Below are 18,923 nucleotides of genomic sequence, written 5' to 3'. Positions count from 1 at the left end.
AACGAGCAGGGCCAAGGTTCAATTCAAACCGAATCCCAGCCTCATGCTAGATCTTAGTTCACACTTCATTCTTTCAATGAGCATTTACAACCTAAACTGTACCTAGCAAACAGTTGGGACTTCAGTGTTTCTTGAATTAATCACCTAAATGTGCCATGATGTCAGAGACAGATGTCATCCTCACTGTAGCCCCCAGGCTCAGCACAGTATCCAGGAAAGAATAGGTGCTTGTAGTCCCAGCTAATTGGGAGGCTGAGGCAGGAGAATTGCTTGAACCTGGGAGGCAGAGGTTGCAGTGAGCCGAGATGGTGCCACTGCACTCCAGCCTGGGCGACAGAGCAAGACTCCATCTCATGGAAAAAAAAAAAAAAAAAAAGAATGGGTGCTTAATCAACCTCAGCAAATGAATACGTAAAGGAATTCCAAGTTTTAGAACAGCGATACTTTATTTTTGCTTGTTGTTTGTTTGTTTTTGTTTCTTTTGAGCCGGAGTCTTACTGTCAATCAGGTAGGAATCTAGTGGTGCGAATTCGGCTCACTGCAACCTCCACCTCTAGGGTTCCAGCGATTCTCCTGCCTCAGCCTCCGCAGCAGCTGGGATTACAGGCGTGCACCACCACGCCCAGCTAATTTTTGTATTTTTAGTAGAGACGGGGTTTCACCATGTTGGCCAGGCTGGCCTCAAGTGATCCGTCCAACTCGGCCTCCCAAAGTGCTGGGTAACAGGTGTGAGCCACCACGCCCGGCCGATACTTCGTTTTTCTGGAGTTCATTTACTTAGCAAGGCTAGCTGTTTGGATCCTGGCTAAAAATGTGAAAGAAGACAGAAAGAGTCACAAGCAGTCAACAAAAGTCACGGGTCCTAGCAGGTAAAAGTTCAAGTATTTGATTCAAAGCCGAAATTCTCAGGTCCTCAGTCGTAGCCTGGTTACCCTTACAAACACCAGGGCTAAAGAGCACGGTTAATGATCTTTCCAGGACACAAGATTTGAAAGCATCTGTTTCGAAGGGAGATGGCCTGCTAGAGGAAGCTTGCGGGCAACAGCAAATTGGGAGTTGGACTAACACTTTCAGACTGGAATGCCACGCAGAACTCGCCAGCAGAGATAAGAGATGGGCAAGATGAAGAGAATGAACTGTGATTCTCGGATATCTGCCCGCAAGGTGGCTCCGAGAAAGCCAGCCGGAAACTGCAGCATCGCGGAGGATTTCTCCCGTTCAGGTTAAAGAGACAGCAGCGAGACGGTGCCGACCTCAAACCCAACTCCCGACAGCAACCTTGAGGCAACCCGAGATGGCGCATGCGCAGTGTGCGAGGTCGTGCTCCTTTTCATACCTGCGGACCTGCGGAGTCTTCTTCCTGAGCAGGGCTTACGTCACGCAAGCGCCGCGGGTGTGGACGTCATCTGAGAGCGCCACGCGCGGTCCCGAAACCCTGAGCACCGTCTGGCTAAGGCGTTGCTGTAGAGACCGTGCGCCGAGTCCCGCCCCCGAGGCGGGATTGGAGGAGAACTGGTCAGCTGACAAGGGTGGCGTTTCGAAAGCGCGCTGTAGGCAGTGCTGGGACTCAGAGCCCGAAAACTGATTTGAGGGGCGTCTTGACCGAAGGTATTAAATATCACATGGCTCCGTTAAAGTAAAAATGCAAACTGCCCTAATGGGATTTCATATAAGGCCGGAGGGCTGGGAAGACTTAAATGTATCACTTCAGTAGCTTAGGGGTGGGAAGAAGAGTTGGGACCAGACTAGCGCCGGGATAACCTGACCTTTTTGAGCCTTAATTTCTTCTCGAAGGGATCTTTCCCATCAGCATATAAACATGTGATTTCCCCGTTCCTGAGAACCCTGTCGTGGCTCCAGCTCCCATCCCATCCCCTCGCTTTCTGAATATCGTAACTCCTTGGAAGAGTGTGTATATTCTTTGTCCAGCTCTCTCCTCCCACTTTGTTGAACTCCCTCCAGGCAAACTCGGTCTCTCCCCAGTCCTCCTCTTACCTGCTCTATCAGCAATTTTTGATACAGTTTATCACCCTCTCCTCCGCAAAACTTTCTTCACTTGGCTTTTGGCAGTGCACACACTTGTTTTTTTCCTCCATCCCAGCCCCACCTTCTCTTTCTTTTACTAGCCTCTCCTCTTTTTCCTGACCTCTAAATGTAGCAGTGCCCCCAGCACTGGCTCCTTGGACTTCTCTTTCTTTTCACTTAATCCCTTGATGATTTCATCGGGTTTCATGGCTTTAAAGACTATGTGCTGATGACTCCCATCCGTATAGCTCCAGCCTAGAAAAATCCTTCTGGCTTCTCGGGCTGCAAACTTTGAGTTCTTCATCCCGTGTCAAATCTGTCAGCAGATCCTATTGGCTTTTCTTCTTTCCCCAGAATCCGGTCTCCACTGACACCATCTTAGACCAAGCCCCCATCTCTCACCTGGATTATTGTAATTGCCTAACTGGTCCCTCTTCTGTCCCTACCCCGTCAGTCTATATTTACATAACAACCTCAGTAATTCTGTTAAAAGTCGTATCATGTGGCTCCTCTGTGCAAAAACTACCAGAGTAAAAGCCAAAGCTTTACCATGGCTAGAAATGTTCCACACGACCAGGCCTCTATTCTAGACCTTTCTTTTCTTGTCTCCCTTGCTCACTTAACACCAGCCACATTGGCCATTTTGCCAGGCTTGCTTCTGCCTCTGGGATCCTGAACTTGCCTTTACCTCTGCCGGGAACTTGTCCTCACTTATCCCCAGGGCGCTCTCCCTTACCTCCTCCAAGACTTGGCTCAAATGTTCCTCACTGAGAAAGGCCTTCACCAACCTCCTGGTTTTACATTGCAGATCAGACTCCCCCAAGCCCGCATTCCCATTCCCTTCCCTTTTGCTCCATTGCATTTAATTTAATAAACCTTCTAATAAACCGTTTAATTTAGTTCTTTATCTTATTTGATGTCCCTCTCCGCATGAAGACAGGAATTTGTTTCATCATTGCTCCATCCCCAATTCTGAGACAGAGTGTGTGGCACATGACAGATGCTCAGTACAGGTCTGTGGGGAGAATGGGTGCATTGCAGAATCCAAGGGTTAAGGCATGGTTAGGAGCTGGAGCTTTAGAGGCTTGGGTTCCAGGCTGCCTTTACCACTTAGCTGCTTTGTGGGTTGGTTTGTTTGTTTGTTTGTTTGTTTGTTTGTTTGTTTGAGATAGAGCCTCGCTCTGTGGCCCAGGCTACAGTGCAGCGGCCCCATCTCGGCTCACTGCAACCTCTGCCTCCCAGGTTCAAGTGATTCTCCTGCCTCAGCCTCCCAAGAGTAGCCTGGGACTATAGGCGCCCGCCACCACACCTGGCTAATTTTTGTATTTTTAATAGAAACGGGGTTTTGCTATGTTAACCAGGCTGGTCTTGAACTCCTGACCTCAGGTGGTTCACCCACTTTGGCCTCTCAAAGTGCTGGGATTCTTTGGGAAACTGAGGCAAGTGGATCACCCACTTTGGCCTCTCAAAGTGCTGGGATTCTTTGGGAAACTGAGGCAAGTGGATCACCTGAGGTCAGGAGTTTGAGACCACCCTGGCCAATGTGGTGAAACCCCATCTCTACTAAAAATACTAAAATTAGCCAAGCATGGTGGTGGGTACCTATAGTCCCAGCTACTCAGGAGGCTGAGGCAGGAGAATCGCTTGAACCTGGGAGGCGGAGGTGGCAGTGAGCTGAGATCACACCACTGCCCTGCAGCCTGGGCAACAGAGCGAGACTCCATCTCAAAAAAAAAAAAAGAAAAGGTGCTGGGATTGCAGATGTGAGCCACTGCACCTGGCCATACCTTGTGGTCTTTAAGAAATTTATTTAACCTTCCTGAGCCTCAGTTTCCTCATTTCTATTGTGGACAAAATAATACCTAAGGCTTTCATTTGACAATACTGAACACCCCTAGGTGACCAGCTCCTGGAGACGCAATGGAGAACCTGAATATCCCCTCGCTCCCCTGGAGTCTGTATGCTGAGGAAGGGGCTATAGACAATAGCCATGCACTCACCCAAATAAGACATTCTTCATGAATTGTGGTAAGTGTGATGAAGGAAAAGCAGTTCGTGCTGAAGAGGCAGGCTGGGAAAGAACTTCCCTGAGAGGGCAGCTTCACTGTCCAAGTCCACTTAGGCTGCCAGAATAAAACGCCACAGACAGGGGCATTTAAACAGCAGACATTTGTCTTCTCATGGTTCTGGAGGGCAGAAATCCAAGCTGAAGGTGTCAGCAGGATTGGTTTCTCCTGAAGCCTCTCTTCTTGACTTGCAGATGGCCACTTTCTCTCTGTGTCCTCACATACATGATCTTCTCTCTGTGTACCTGCACACCCCTGCTGCTGGGGTCTCCAGTGTCCTAATTTCTTTTTTTTTGGAGACAGAGTCTCACTCTGTTGCCCAGGCTGGAGTACAGTGGCGTGATCTCAGCTAACTGCAAGCTCTGCCTCCCAGGTTCAAGCCATTCTTCTGCCTCAGCCTCCCGAGTAGCTGGGACTACAGGTGCATGCCACTATACCTGGCTAATTTTTGTATTTTTAGTAGAGACAGGGTTTCACCATGTTGGCCAGGCTGGTCTCAAATTCCTTACCCCATGATCCCTCCACCTTGGCCTCCCAAAGTGCTGGGATTACAGGCGTGAGCCACCGCACCTGGCCATTTTTTTTTTTTTTTTTTTTGGAGACGGAGTCTCACTCTGTTGCCTAGGCTGGAGTGCAGTGGTGGGATCTTGGCTCACTGCAACCTCCATCTCCCAGGTTCAAGTGATTCTCCTGCCTCCCTCCCAAGTAGCTGGGACTACAGGTGCCGCCACCACACCCAACTAATTTTTGCATTTTTAGTAGAGATGGAGTTTTACCATGTTGGTCAGGCTGGTCTTGAACTCCTGACCTCAGGTGATCCACCCACCTCAGCCTCCCAAAGTGCTGGGATTACAGTTGTGAGCACCGTGTCCAACCCAGTGTCCTAAGCGCTTGTAAGGACATCAGTCAGACTGGATTAGGGCCCACTCCAGTGGCCTCATTTGAACATAATTATTTTGTTAAAGGCCAAATACAGTCACTTTCTGAAGTCCTGGGGGTTAGGCTTCAACGTATGAGTGGTAAGGCACTCAGTTCAGCCCATGACATTATTTAAAATGCAAAGGATGCATAGAAAGGAGCCGTGGAGCAAGAGGAAACTTTCAGGGAAAGAAACGAACGTGCAGAAACCCTGTGGCTGTGGAAGGCCCGTGTGGCTTGAGCTCAGAGTGAGGGGTCTTGGTGGGAGTTACACTGGGAGTTGAGGGTGAGGAGCCACCTAGAACCGTTGTTGGGAGTGATTGGGAGTGATGTGGTAAGAATTCTGTAATGCAGTGTTCCCCAATCTTTTTGGCACCAGGGACTGGTTTCATAGAAAACAATTCTTCCACGGACCGGGACCGGGGAGGTTGGTTTTGGAATGAGGCTGGTCCACCTCAGATCATCAGGCATTAGATTCTCATAAGGAGTGTGCAGCTTAGATCCTGGTATGCACAGTTCACAATAGGGTTCATGCCCCTATGAGAATCTGAGGCTAGGCCGGGCGCGGTGGCTCACGCCTGTAATCCCAGCACTTTGGGAGGCCGAGATGGGTGGATCACGAGGTCAGGAGATCAAGACCATCCTGACTAACACGGTGAAACCCTGTCTCTACTAAAAATACAAAAATTAGCCGGGCGCAGTGGCGGGCGTCTGTAGTCCCAGCCACACGGGAGGCTGAGGCAGGAGAATGGCGTGAACCCAGGAGGCGGAGCTTGCAGTGAGTGGAGATTGTGCCACCGCACTCCAGCCTGGGCGACAGAGCGAGACTCCATCTCAAAAAAAAAACAAAAAAAAAAAACAAAACGAGAATCTGAGACTGTTGCTGATCTGACAGGAGGTGGAGCTCAGGTGATCACGCTCGCCTCCTGCTGTGAGGCCCAATTCCTAACAGGCTATGGACTGCTTCTGGTCTGTGTGCTGGGGGTTTGGGACTGCTGCTCTAATGGGAAGGTTACTCTGGCCACAGATAGGTTGGAGGGAGGCTCCCCTTAGCTCCAGAGCTACTGTGAAGGTGACACACTGCATGGCATCTCATAGTAAGGGCTCCGTAGAGGGTTACTGGTTAATATTTTTCATAATGGCCACCTGACACGGTTGATGGGAGGAGTGAATGAAAAAGAGGCCAAAAAGGGTTTAATAAATAAGTGATAAGGAGAAACCAGGATAAGCATCCAAAAGTACCAAAGAGTCTGTATTTGGTGGCGCTGGATATAGTGTAGTTTAATCAGATGTGATCGCTACTTGTCCTGGAAGGTTTTAGATGCAACTCATGCAAAAGAGGAAAGAAGCAACTGGAGCAGGGAGTCACTGACTATGTGTCGTCCTCCGGAAGCCCAAGTACAGTGGAAACGGTCTAAGAGAAGGAGCACTCATCTTTTATTTCTTTTCCTCAGATTCAACTGAAAGCTCCCCTTAAGTTTACTGTCAGGGTGCTGATACACAGAGCTACTCCTAGAAGCTTGAGGGTACAGGTAAGGGATGGGAGTTCTCCTCCTGCAGGCGCTCAGTAAGAGTACTGTTGGGCAGTGGGAAGGTTTCTCATTTCATTCCTGGAATTCAGGGTCCAGAATTGGAACCTGATGTGAGCTCCTATCTCCTTTCAACTTGAGTGGTGATTCTACCTTTTCTTCTTTTCTTTTGAGACAGAGTCTTGCTTGGTCACCCAGGCTGGAGTGCAGTGGTGCAATTGCAGCTCACTACAGCCTCCACCTCCTGGGCTCAAGTGATCCTCCCGCCTCAGCCTCCCTAGTATTGGGACTACTGACATGCCACACCACCCCCAGCTAATTTTTTTATTCCTTGTAGAGATGTGGTCTCACTATGTTACCCTGGCTGGTCTCGGCCTCCTGGGCTCAAGCAATCCTTCCACCTTGGCCCCCGCAAAGTGCTGGGATTACAGGCATGAGCCACTGTGCCTGGCTTTCTTTTGTTTTTTAAGAGCTAGGGTCTGTCGCTCAGGCTGGGTGCAGTGGCTCTTCACAGGAGCAGTCATAGTTCACTGCAGCCTCGAACTCCTGGTCTCAAGTAATGCCCCCACCTTAGCCTGTAGCTGGGACTACAGGCATGCGTCACCACACACAGCTTATGTGACTGTACGTTTTGATGATTTAATGCAACAAAGACTGCTCTTTGTCTTGGAAGGAACCAAGACAAGCATTTTATCCCAATGGCTAAAAAACTCTGACTGTCCTCCTCCACACCCTTGACAGAGGGCCATCTGCCAGTGATTGGGAATGCACTAGACAGCCCATCCTCATTTTGGACAGAATTAATTGTTAGAATCTGCTTTGTAACACTAGGCCAAATATATCTCTTGTAAGTCCCGGTCTGGCCTTCAGGAGCTGCACAGACTCAGCTCCTCTTTACGGCATTAAATATTTGGCGATGGCCCTGGGCTCTAGGCCACCCTTATAAGGCCTCCAAGTCTTCTGTTCACAAATTGAACACCTTACCCCAACAAAAAAGGTGTTTTTTTTGTTTTCTTAACGATGCTTTTATGAAAATTCTTCTACATAAATCTCTTCATACTTGCCTTTGGATACATTTCTATAAATGAAACTTCTGAGACAAATGGCGCATTTCATAGTTTGTGCTCTCTATTTCCAGATTACCCTCCAGAATGGATGATTTTTGCTTGTACGCCCACCAGCAATTTACAAGAGAACCTGTTTGCCCACACCTTACCCGCCAACATGGGGAGTTTTCATTCTTTTAATCATTACCAATCTGATAAGGGGAAATGATTATTTCATGGTTACCTTAATTTTCGTTTCTTTGATTATGAGATTGGACATGTTTTCTAACCGCATCCTATACTTTTGCAGTCGAGTTTTGTAGCTCAGTGGAGGACCTTACATGTATTCCAGTTAAATTTTATCTTGTTGGATTCAACCAATCATTCCTTCCTGTTGAGATAATTTTGGACCTGACTCTGCAGTCCCAGCGTGTTGGCCTTCCTTCCCAGTCTGGTGTTATTTGCACAGTTGATAAGCAGTTATCTTTGGACTTATCCAAGCTGTTGACAGAATGTTAATGAGTGCAGGGCCAAGGACAGAACTGCTTGGCATTCCACTAGAGAAAGCCTTGGGATGATACCGTCCCATCTGCTGTGACAGTTCAACCTCACCATGCCTGGGAGTCATGGCTGTGTTAGGAGCCTTCACCTGGGACACAGGGCCTGCGCACAGATTCCAGCCCTGGCCCTGATTAGTTACGTGGCCTTGAGAAAGTGCTGTCGTCTCTTACTGAGATGTACTTTTGAGCTCTAGCAGCCTTTTTCTCACTATTCTGTCCATAAGAATTTCATGAGAAACGGTCAAATTGTTGTCAAAAGTCATGGCACTGTCACAAAGTATTCACCTCATTTTCTGATTTAGTGGAAGCAACATAATGACAACCCTTTGTCATGGACACTGACCTCTGGGATCACCCTTCCTATGTGCTGGTCAACCATTTGTTTGATTTTCTGCCCCAGAATTTTGCCCATGATCAACATGAGGCTCAACAGCCTTCAGTTTATCCAATTCACACTTTTTTTTTTTTAAATACAGGGTTTTGGCCTCCTCAATTCTCTCTGATTCCTCACAGCACCCTGAGACGTCAGAAGTGCTCAGCACTCCCTACCAGGGCTTGTTGGTTCTGTCGCCCTGGTTCAGTTTTCTTTCATATCAGGAAGGAGCAAGGTGGGAGGGCCACCTCTCCTCCAGGCATGGACAGAGGGCCAGAGTTCATTCACAGCTGTGGCAGCATTGAAAGGAAATGGGGAAAATGCTTAGTTTGGCGGAAAAGGGGCTTTGTGAGACTGACACATGGCATCTGCCCAAGTCATGAGCTGAAGAAACAGCTTCCATGGCCCTGCCAGAGGGACCTCTGGTTATGCATCATTCTCTCCAGCCCTGAGCTTCATCAAGAAAATAAGCATCAGCAGTATCATCTCCAAGTGAAATGATGGCACATTATGTCACCTTTCTTTCCTTCAACATCAAAATCAGACAAGACTATTCTAAGGAGGGAGCAGTAAACATTAACCCCATGTAACAGATAAAAGACTAAAAGAGAAATTAGATAACTGGTTTAAGTGACACAGGGAATCCGTCATAACTCTGGTGACATGGCTTCTTATCATGCCTGGAATGTAGTTACTGATTTACACCTTGTAAATTTCTCAGTACATGATGTACAAATGGCCACTCCATACTGTCTGTTTATTCAGACTAATAGTAATCACGATACTATGCCAGGCACAGTGGCTCACACCTGTAATCCCAGCACTTTGGGAGGCGGAGGCAGGAGGATTGCTTGAGCCCAGGAGTTTGAGACCAACCTGGGCAACGTGGCACGATCCTGTCTCTATATAAAATTTAAAAATTAGCCGAGCATGGTGGTACACTCCTGTGGTCCCAACTACATGGGAGGCTGAAGCAGCAGGATCGCTTGAGCCTGGGAGGTCAAGGCTGCAGTGAGCTAGGTTCACACCACTGCACTCTAGCCTGGGCGACAGAGCTAGATCCTGGCTCAAAAAAGATAGATAGATAGATAGATAGAATGATAGATAGATAGATAGATAATATATATTATATAATATATATATATAATAGTAATAATGATAAAGGCTGCTGTGATTTGTTTGTTTATTTTTGCTTGTTTGTTTTTTTGAGACAGAGTGTAGCTCTGTCACCCAGTCTGGAGTACAGTGGTGCGATTTGGCTCACTGCAACCTCGCCTCTCAGGTTCAAGCAATTCTTCTGCCTCAGCCTCCCGAGTAGCTGGGTGCCACCATGCCTGGCTAATTTTGGTATTTTTAGCAGAGATGGCATTTTGCCATGTTGACCAGGCTGGTCTCAAACTCCTTATCTCAAGTGATCTGCCTGCCTCAACCTCTCAAAGTGCTGGGATTATAGGCGTAAGCCACTGCGCCCGGCCAAGGCTGCTATGGTTTGAATGTTGGTATCCACTCCACAACTCATGTTGAAGCCGATCCCCATGGCAGTGGTACTGAGAGGTGGGGCCTTTATAAAAGAGCCTGAGGGAGTGAGTTCAGACCCCTCGCCCTCCCGCTTTCTGCCACCTGAGGATGCAGCAAGAAGGCCCTCGCCAGACACCAAATGCTGGCACCTTCATCTTGGCCTCTCCCAGAGCTCTGAGAAATGAACTTCTATTGTTGATAAATAACCCAGTCTGTGGTATTTTGTTAGAGCAGCACAGATGGGCTAATACAAAGGCTGGTGATTCTTATCGAGCCCTTACCACGTTCTCAGTGCTTTGCAGAAATGAACTGTTTCCTCTCACACGCCCTTGAGGTAGGTACTGGCTTCACTCCTTTTTTTATAGATGAGGAAATGGAGGCACAGGAGAGAGGCGAAGTAACCTGCCTCAGTTCACCCTCCTCCCATCCAGGGCCCGACCCTGCTTAGCTTCCAAGATGAGGCAAGATCTGGCCCATTCAGGGTTCAATGGCCACAGACAGGCCACCCCTCTTCTAAAGGGTAGAGCTGGGGTTTGAACTCAGGCTGTCTGACTCTGTGGTTCAGGCTCCGAATGGTAATGTTCTGCTGCTTCTATAAATAAATGAGGATAAGAAAGGAATAATTGGAAGTGATTTCTCCCCCAGACTGTGAAACTGCATTGCAAACAGTGGTCTCAGCTACTAAGGAGTAACAAATAGCTCTTTCATCTCCTGGAAGAACTGTGTGCAAAGGAAGGAGTGAGGAGAGAAGGGACACCCGGAGCCTGAAGAACCTGTGACTTGGATGCACAGCCTCTAAGTAATCCCAAGTGAACCGTGTGAACCTGCAGTCAGTGTCTATGGCCACGAGGCAGAACACACAAACACCAGGCCTCAAGATTCTCACCAAGATCGTGTCATGAGACAGGACCTCGCCGCCCAGCCCCCGCCTCCCAATAACAGGATTACAAGGCTCAGTGCGGTTACTGCTGGCACAGCGAGCCACAGATGTAGCCAGGACTGGGTGCCAATCGACAGATTCCCAATATTGTCTTCCAGTTGCTAGACTACGCTGCTTTCCAGTACATTATTTGGAATATAAAAACTAAAATGTAAGTAAAGCATTTTCATACAAATAATTTCAACCGCAACAAGGCAATTGGCTTCTGATTAAGTTGGCAAGAAGAGGTAATGCTCTCATTCCGATTGACATATTTGGAGATTCTCTTGCCAAATACAATTGGCAGCTTCATAATTATGGAAACGTCCATGTTATTTCCACTCAACCAGGGTTAGGGCTGCTGGTATCTGATTCAATGTTTACTTCATGAATGAGGTCAGTTCCCAGCACAGCTGGGGTTTCGGCAAAGGAGTCAGCAGACAGCATTCCCACTAGAATCTGACCGGCGTTTGTCACAACTTCCAGGGCAACCTTCCCTCAGCTCCCCCAGGTCAGCTGCTCTCCCTAGCATTGTCTGGGGCCCGGCTCCTCTCCCTGTAGAAGCAGACCCAGCCTTGACATGATGAGGTCACATCCAAGCTTCCCCTGGCACAGCGGTTCATTCTGCAACCTGCCCCCTTGGTATTGCAACACCTCGCTCCTGGACAACCCCCGCACACCATGAGCTTCATGCTGCCAGGAAACGGTAGGGTTTTAAGAAATATTTATCCCAGGATGGTTCCACGTGTGTGGTGTGAGAGTGACTCAGAGTGCCATGGAAGCCACCTCCAAAGGTAATGATGTCCCACAGGTCAGAGTGTCCTTTCAGCCAGCTCCCCACACTGATGAAAACAAAAACAAGTCCCAAGTGCTCAGAACACTCCGGAAGAACACACATTCATGGAGTGGCCATCTGTGAGTTCACAGAGTTCCTGGGGAGACTCAGGGCAGAAGGGAAGGGCGGCAGCGCACAACAATGCCAGGGGTCCAGCTCCCACTGGCTCGAAGCGGCAAAGGGCTGGAGTGTCACTGACCTGTTTGTCCAAGTCCTGAGCTATTGCCATAGGATAGCGGCAGCAAGAAAGTCCACGGTCCAAGTCTGAAGCAGCTGTCTCTGCCCTGGCAGCAGTTTCCCTACCTGAGCGAGGTAAGCTAGGAGGAGGCTAAGCAATAGTGATTTGGTTTGGATCTCAAAATAATCGTGGCCATCGTATGATGTGATTATTTTTGCCTAAGAAAATCTGAAAAGTGCCATGGAGAAAAAGAATCTAGAGTGGGAGATGGTTTAGGCATTGGAGGCAAAGGCAGATTCAAGAAGAAACTTCCTCCGCCCCAGTGTTGACAACCAGACTGACGGCCACACCCCATGCTTTCCCAACAGGAGAACAATGTGACCGAAGGCAATTGATGTGAACACAAGAATCAACAACACAGAGGAGACACAGTCCTAGGTGTAAAGAGGGGAGCTGTCTCTCCCTGTGGCCTCAACAGAAGGAGAGGGTTGTCAACCTAGGATGCAGACTCACTGTCTCATCCTAAGGGTCGGTCCAGCTGCCATAGGAGATTTCGGAACAACTGTCCTCACTTGAGGGTCAACATGCTGTACAGTCCGTGGGGCCCACTGGACAGTCGCAGTCCCAGATCACTTCTCCTACCGGCTTTCTCAGGAGCTCACACTACCCGTCGCAGCCCCAAGATGTTCCTTCTGTCTGCTCCTGTTCCTGACTCAAACACGAGTTGTTTGCCATCAGTTCTGTACCCTGTTTTATCAACATTGTTATTGTCATATCTTATAATGTTTATTTGTTTGTTTTTGAGACAGAGTCTGTCATCCAGGCTGGAGTGCAGTGGTGGGATCACAGCTCACTGCAGCCTCCAGCTCCCAGGCTCAGGTGATCCTCACACCTCAGCCTCCCAAGTTAGCTGTAACTACAGGTGCGCACCACCACCCTCAGCTGATTTTTTTTGTATTTTTTGTAGAAATGGAGTTTTGTCATGTTGCCCAGGCTGGTCTCGAACTCCTGAGCTCAAGCAGTCTGACCTTCCTGGTCTCCCAAAGCGCTGGGCTCACAGGCATGAGACACCACACCCAACCTCATTTTATAATCTTTTAAAATTATTTTTTCCCTTGAATATTCTTTGGAAAGTTTTTGAAGATACGGCTCTGACTTAGCCTGTTTTGTGCTGCTGTAACAGAATGCCTGGGACTGGGTAATTCGTAATGAACAAAAATTTATTTCTCACAGTTCTGAAGGCTGAGAAATCCAAGATCAAGGCGCCAGCATCTGGCGAGGGCCTATTTACTGCATCATCCCATGGCAGAAGGCGGACGGGCAGGAGTGGGTGAGAGAGAAAGACAGACCAAAGGGGGCCGAACTCGTTCCTTTATAAGGAACCCACTCCTGAAATAATGGCATTAATCCATCGTCCATTAAACACCTCTAAAAGGTCCTACCTCCCAACATCTCCATATTGGGGATCAAGTTTCCAGCACATGGATGTTGAGGGACACATTCAAACCATAGCAGGCACTAAACCAAGGTCTTTCCTTCCCCCTCTCTGGCCTATCTACCCACTGGGCATAGCTGCACTGGCCGCCCTGCTGATGCCCATCGACACTAGACACACACCCACCTCAGGATCTTGGCACATGCCCTTCCCTCCAGCTGAAACACTTGCCAGGCCATCCCCACAGCTCCCTCCCTTCCTTTCCATCTTGACTCACATGCCCCCTCCCCTGGATCTTGCATGCATGTTCTTCCACACATGATTCCCCCGGCTTCTATCCCATTCTGAAATAGCACATGTTACTTGTTCCTTATCTGCCTCCCCCTCTAGAGTGCCAACTCTGCCTGGCAGGGATTTTTGACTGTCGCCTACTGCCACAGCCTGGTGCCAGCACAGTGCCAGGCATGTCCACCCTGCAGCATTTACTGAGTGCCCACTGCACACCAGGCACTAGTCTTGGATGCTTTTGCAAATGTTTCTCCAGTGATTGAAGAACTAAAATTCTTTAAACTCAAAGGAACCGTTGTGTCTTCTGATTCCTCCGAGAGGTTTGAGGAGCTGAGCAGATGCAATGTCACTTTGCTGTCTCCCTCCACCCGGCTGCCCCTCTGACTTCATGTATCAGCTTTCCCAACAGACGTGGGAAAGTGGGGTCATGCCCAGGAAAGGCAGAGCCTTTCATGACTTAGGAACCCAGGTGTTTGCTCCACTGGGGCCAATTGCTCCTGACTTTTTCTTAGCTCCTAGGAGGAAATGCATCTGAAATGCTGTCACCCTCCCCTGATCATTAACAGAGCTGTTGAACTGGTGGAGTTGTCAGCGAGGCAACCACAGGCAGGCAGGCAGCCATCGCACCGGCTTTGCAGAGAGGGCTGGAGAGCTGATGCCCACGCCACGGGAAAGGGCCGGCGCCTCAGCCAAGAGCCTGACTGGAAAGTGTGTGTAAGGGACACCTGGAGGAAGCAGGGGCCTCCAGCGCCTCCTCCACCAACTAGAACCCGTGGTGCTCACCCGCTCGCCCTGGGGGCTCACTACCCTCCCTGCCCAGAGATACAGCAGGGCTGGAGGCTCACCAGGCTTTGTGATCCCAACACTCACGAGTGTTCTCCCAGCAAATTGGAACTTTTCTTTCGTCTCATTTGAAAAAGTCTTTTGTGAGCTAGCAAGTGACCCCAAAGTAACCTCTCTATTCCTGTTGGAAGGGAAAATATTTCCAGATCAGAAAGACTGCAGTGCCAAGCCTTGGCCTATATGAATACTTGATTATGCCTCCTGAACGCAGTCTCCTGAGCATGTGCCAGTCAGTTTCAGAAATGATCCCTGGCTGGGGGCGGGGGCTCACGCCTGTAATCCTAGCACTTTGGAAGGTCAAGACGGGAGGATCACTTAGCTGAGGAGTTCGAGACCAGCCTGGGCAACATGGTGAGACTCTGTCTCTGAAAAAAAAAAAAAAATTTAATTAGCCAGTATGCTGGTGCACACCTGTAGTCCTAGCTACTTGGGACACTGAGGTGGGAAAATCACTTGAGGTGGGAGGATTGCTTGAGTCTGGGAGGTCAAGGCTGCAGTGAGCCGTGATCCACTGCACTCCAGCCTGGGTGACAGTGAGGCCCTGTCTCAAAACAAACAAACAAACAAACAAACCCCTTAAGCAAAGTAACTGTCAATCAAGAGGTTTATTATTTGCCCCATTGAGTATTTTAAGACCGAAGCTTCACGTTTTCAAGGGTGTGATGTCATGAAATTCCCACGTATGACCACATTTTAAAAACCAGTCATTATGTATGTTTTGGAAAGTGAGAGGGTTAGCCTATAATGTGGAAGATAAACTCCTAAAGTGGAAGTTTGAGATGCACAGGCAGAATGGGTCACCAAGCTATAGCATTTGCTATGGTGAACTCATGTGACTGCCCCAGAATTATCTGGAAGTTCAATGTTCATCTTCTGAAAAGAACTGGGACCTCGCTGTGCCAGCTGCTGCTGTTCTAAGTGCAATGTAAGCAGGTTTCTATTTAAAACCTTCACACCTGGCACTTGAGTAGTGCTTGTTTTCCAAAGGGCACCCTCTTTCCCTCGGATTTTTTCCACTTTCTCCTTTTCTGGTTTAGTCCGGTTTATCTCAGCCTGCTGGCATGAAGAGAAGGACAGTTATAAAAGCCATTTATAAAAGGAGCAGGGAGGTAGTGGTCTTTTTGTCTTTGCTGCTGAAAGGGCTTGGGTAGATACAAGATGGCCTGAGAAACAATGCTGGAGTGAGGAGCAGGGACTGGCCAGGGCCACAGGAGGAAAGCAGGTTTCCCTGTCTTCATGGTACACAGAAGGCAAAGGCAGGTGCTCAAGGCCATGTACCTTCCTAGACAACTTGGGTGAGGCCCTTGGACGCTCCACTGGGTCCCGGCATGCCCAATCAAAAACTCCAGATCTGAGCCAGGCGTGATGGTGGTGCCTGTAGTCCCAGCTACTCAGGAAGCTGAGGCAGGAGGATCACTTGAGCCCAGGAGTTTGAGGCCAGCTGGGCAACATAGCAAGATCCCATCAAATTCCAGATCTGTCACCATCAGTTGTCTCTAAGGAGAGAGGGGCTCAAGAAAGGAAGGATAATTTAGAAGTGGGGTAAAGAAAGGCTAGAAACGGGGAAATAGGGGACTGCACAGCAAAAACAATTTAAGGAAGAGACCCAGACTAAGTCGGGGATGTCGGGAAACGAGCCCATAGGTTGTTTTTTTTTTTAATCCTCTACGTCCAAACACATCTTCATCACCTTAATTATGGACTGAGAAATGACAAGGCTAAAATAATCAAGGACTGGGAATTTAAGATTGTAAAATGGGCTGGGCGTGGGGGCTCATGCCTGTAATCTCAGCACTTTGGGAGGCCGAGACAGGTGGATCACCTGAGGTCGGGAGTTCGAGACCAGCCTGGCCAACATGGTGAAACCCCTTCTTTACTAAAAATACAAAAATTAGTCAGGCATGGTGGCATGCACCTATAATCCCAGCTACTCAGGAGGCTGAGGTATGAGAATCACTTGAACCCAGGAGACAGAGGTTGCAGTAAGCCGAGATTGCGACACTGCACTCCAGCCTGGGTGGCATATTGAGACTGTGTCTCAAAAAAAAAAAAAAAATTGTAAAGCATCTCACTTCTGACCTTCAGAGGGTCCTCCCCTTCCTCTCCCTCCTCCTCCCTCTCCCTTCTTCACCTCATCCCCCACCTCCTTCTTCTCCCACTACCCCTCCTCCTTTCTTCACCCTGGGCACAACCCGTCTTGGAGGAGCAGGAACCGCTCTGAATGACACTGGCTGGGACAGAAGTGCCCTGGGGTCAGGCCTGAAGTAGTCAGGCCCGAACAAGGCAGCAGTTGTGCACAGGAGCTTTTCAAGGAGGCTTTGCAGATACAAGGACGTTGGACAGAGAGGAACAGAGAAATTCCAGAGATTTTTCACGTGCAAGCGGATATTTCCTTTGAGAGTTTCTAGACTAAATAATACTCCTTGTGTCTAAGGGGACAGTGTATACTGCTGACCTGGCAGTGTTCTCCGCCTGCAGGATGAGCACAGGCAGGCCTCGCGGCTGCCTGGAGAGAGCTATAAGCAGAGGAAGGTGAAGTGGCCTGAAGAAATGTCTGCACTGGAGACAGTTGGGGCTGTGCGCCTCTGCCTGACGCAACATCTTTTCAGACATGGAGGAAGGATCTGTTGGCAGATCTTTTGACTCAAATGGGCTGGACTTCTAAGAAAAGATATACCCAGGCCTCTCTATTCCACCAATTTTCATTCTTTCATACATACCTACGTATTTATTTATTTAAACAGACTTTATGTTTTAGGCAGTTTTAGTTCACAGCAAATTTGAGCAGAAAATGCAGAGGTGCCATAGACTTCCTTACCCAGAATACCCAGGGCCTCCCGCTCTGTCAACACCCTGCAGCCGATTCATCTTACAGTCGATGAAACGATATTCACACATCATTATCACCCAAAGTCCATCATTGACATTACAGACTCTTGGTGTCGTACATTCTGTGGGTTTTGACAAATGTACAGTGATGTGTACCTGCCATTGTGGTGTCATGCAGAATAATTTCAGCACCTGATAATCCTCCGTGCTCTGCCTGCTAACCCCTCCCTCCCCCAACCCCTGGTCCCCAAGGCTTTGCTTTTTCCAGAGTGTCACATAGTTGGAATGGTATGGAACATAGCCTTTTCAGAGTGGCTTCTTTCACTTAATAATAAGCATTTACGTTTCCTCCATGTTTTTTAACGGCTTGATAGCTCATTTCCACTGAATAATATTCCATGGTCCAGATGTAGCCATTTTCATATATTTTTAAGAAGACAGATTCTTTCATGGGGTGACATAATTTGTTAATAACTAGTATTATAATTAAACTTACAATAAAAGAAATACATGGCTTAAATGAAACAACCATATGTCAACCCTCTGAATACTGAGGCTATTTTTATCCTTCTGGTTGCGTTAAGTAAACTGAAGCACAGAGCGACCCTGATTTACCCACAGCAGATAGGTCAGTGATAATGAGGGCCACAGGAAAAACAGAAGGGGCTGATGCGGTGGCTCAGGCCTGTAATCCCAGCACTGTGGGAGGCCGAGGCGGGCGGATCACTTAAGGTTAGTAGTTTGAGACCAGCCTGGCCAACATGGTGAAACCCCATCTCTACTAAAAATACAAAAATTAGCTGGGCGTGGTGGCACGCTCCTGTAGTCCCAGCTACTTAGGAGGCTGAGGCAAGAGAATCTATTGAACCTGGGAGGTAGTGGTTGCAGAAAGCCAAGATCACATCACTGCACTCCAGCCTGGGTGGCAGAGTGAGACTCCATCTCAAAAAAGAAACGAATGATTGATAAATAAATAAATAAATAAATAAATAAATAAATAGAAATGTAAAAATAAAGGAAAGAAAAAAGCACTGAACTAGAAGGAAAGTGTACCTAATCTACTTTCAGGGGATCCTTTGAGCTCTGAGAGAAATCTGACTCAAAAACTAATTTTAGACCAGAAATTCAACGTAGTAGTTGAATTCATACAATTCAGTAGTTGAGTTCATACAATTCTCTGTAGAAAAGGTCTATACACAACCAAATACAAATGAAGCTAAATTTCCATAAAAAACATGAAAGCGACATCTAATTTTTGATGAAGTGTTGCAGAGACCCCCCCCCCCCACTTCTGTCTTAATGGTTTGAGACACGTTTTTGTTTTCTTTTTTTTTCTTTTCTTTTCTTTTCTTTTTTTTTTTTAAAGACAGTCTCGCTCTGTCGCCCAGGCTGGAGTGCAGTGGCACAATTTTGGCTCGCCACAACCTCTGCCTCCTTTATTCAAGCAATTATCATGCCTCAGACTCCCAAGCAGCTGGAATTACAAGCACGCACCACCACACCCAGCTAATTTTTAAAACTATTTTTAGTGGAGATGAAGTTTCACCATGTTGGTCAGGCT

The 18,923-nt window shown here is 48.1% G+C and overlaps 1 long non-coding RNA gene across 2 annotated transcripts; it reads left to right on the top strand.

Moving 5' to 3' along the window:
- The first annotated feature begins 1,358 nt into the window (after positions 1 to 1,358).
- Positions 1,359 to 17,830, top strand: LOC103225640 (uncharacterized). 2 transcript variants are annotated; one of them, XR_012089791.1, is made up of 4 exons: positions 1,359 to 1,608; positions 3,924 to 4,053; positions 6,464 to 6,541; positions 7,677 to 17,830. It is a non-coding gene; the product is annotated as an uncharacterized lncRNA (long non-coding RNA). The 2 variants fall into 2 exon arrangements; XR_012089790.1 differs by having other exon boundaries at positions 1,491 to 1,608; positions 6,464 to 17,830.
- Positions 17,831 to 18,923: the final 1,093 nt, after the last annotated feature.

Source organism: Chlorocebus sabaeus, chromosome 20 (assembly GCF_047675955.1).
Source record: "Chlorocebus sabaeus isolate Y175 chromosome 20, mChlSab1.0.hap1, whole genome shotgun sequence".
NCBI lineage: Eukaryota > Metazoa > Chordata > Mammalia > Primates > Cercopithecidae > Chlorocebus > Chlorocebus sabaeus.
The sequence above is the reverse complement of the archived record's forward strand: the minus strand, read 5'-3'. Positions and strand labels throughout refer to the sequence as shown.